Below are 1,454 nucleotides of genomic sequence, written 5' to 3'. Positions count from 1 at the left end.
AGTTTATATTATCTTTTTTCCCATGAACATGATATGTCTATCATCTACTTGGGATCTCTTTTATATCTCTTAATAAAGTTTTATAACTTTTCCTGTGGAGGTTTCCTTGGAGAAATGGCTCAAGTTTCAAGAGATATAGAGCTGAAATTTGGGGCAGAAAAAATATGAGTTTTTAACCTTTATCTTGGACTGGAAGGGAGCCTAGACTGAACTGGTCTTGGTTCAGGTCAACTGGAAGTGAATATTGAAGCCGTATCATCACATCTATATGTGACAAACACTTAAGAGTGATGGTGAGCTCTTTGCTGTTTTCTGCAGCCTGAGGAATCATGAGCATCAAAGTCTCCTGTGACACCCTCTACAAGGCGGTGTGGGAAGTCCTGCAGGGAACCAGCACATATGCAGGAAGTTTATGGAGAAGGTGGAGTTGCCGAACAGCTTGAAGAACTGTGGCCCTCAGGACAAGTGCTTCCCGGGCACCGTCAGGCTTAAACTCACTCCCTGCCCCAAGTTCTCCATGTGTGTTCTGGGGACCAGCAGCACTGTGATGAGGCCAAGGCTGTGGATATCCCCCTTGCAGACATCAAGGTGCTGAAGAAACTCAGCAAGAGTAAGAAACTGGTCAAGAAGCTAGCCAAGAAGTATGATGCCTTTTTGGCAATCAGGCAGATCCCGTAAATGCTGGGCCCTGGCTCAGATAAGGCTGGCAGGTTCCCTTCCTTGCTGACCCACAATGAGAACATGGTGGCCAAAGTCAATGAAGTGCAATCCACGGTCAAGTTCCACATGAAGAAGGTGCTGTGTCTAGCGCTGGCTGTTGGTCACGTGAAGATGACAGATGATGAGATTGTATACAACATCCACTTAGCTGCCAATTTCTTGGTGTCATTCCTCAAAAGAACTGGCAGAATGTCTAGGCTTTGTACATCAAGCCCAGCTCCTATACTAAGGCACAGGTTACTAAACCATACCACTACCAAAAAAATTAATGGGGAAGTGTGTTTGACTTTAGAAACTTCAAATGGAGTTGGAGCATCTACCACGTCCTTCCCCTCCCCTGACCTGATAAATCAGTAGGAGCTAGGGCAGATGAAGAGATTGTTAGGATCTAGGGGAAACCTGAGAAAGAAGGACCTCAGGCCAGGATTCTGTTATCCTAAGTGAAAGATTGTTGTCCTGTGGGAGAGGGTGGCAGCAGGGGCAATGGGGACTGTGGAAGCAATCCAGGAAGAGGGTTGTGAGAGGGACTATTTAGGAAATGAAGCAACACCCAAGAGAGAAGATCTTTGAGGAGAAAGTGATGGGCCATAGCTCCATGAACATGCCATCGTCACAAACCTGCTCCTTGTAAACTGCCAGTCACAGGCATGTCCCAATCAGCAGGTGAAGAGTCCGTAAAGCAAAATTCCCTGGTTTCTGCTATTGACACTGTTACACAACAAAGCTGGAGTAGG

At 46.2% G+C, this 1,454-nt stretch overlaps 1 pseudogene; it reads left to right on the top strand.

Annotated features, from left to right (window-relative positions):
* Positions 1-329: 329 nt before the first annotated feature.
* LOC129075982 (60S ribosomal protein L10a-like) lies at positions 330-989 on the top strand (annotated as a pseudogene).
* The last annotated feature ends 465 nt before the right edge of the window (positions 990-1,454 follow it).

This window comes from Pteronotus mesoamericanus, unplaced genomic scaffold (assembly GCF_021234165.1).
Source record: "Pteronotus mesoamericanus isolate MK-2021 breed Mesoamerican mustached bat unplaced genomic scaffold, CSHL_Meso_final contig_56, whole genome shotgun sequence".
Classification (NCBI taxonomy): Eukaryota; Metazoa; Chordata; class Mammalia; order Chiroptera; family Mormoopidae; genus Pteronotus; species Pteronotus mesoamericanus.
Note: the sequence above shows the minus strand (reverse complement) of the source record. Positions and strands in the feature narration are given on the sequence as shown.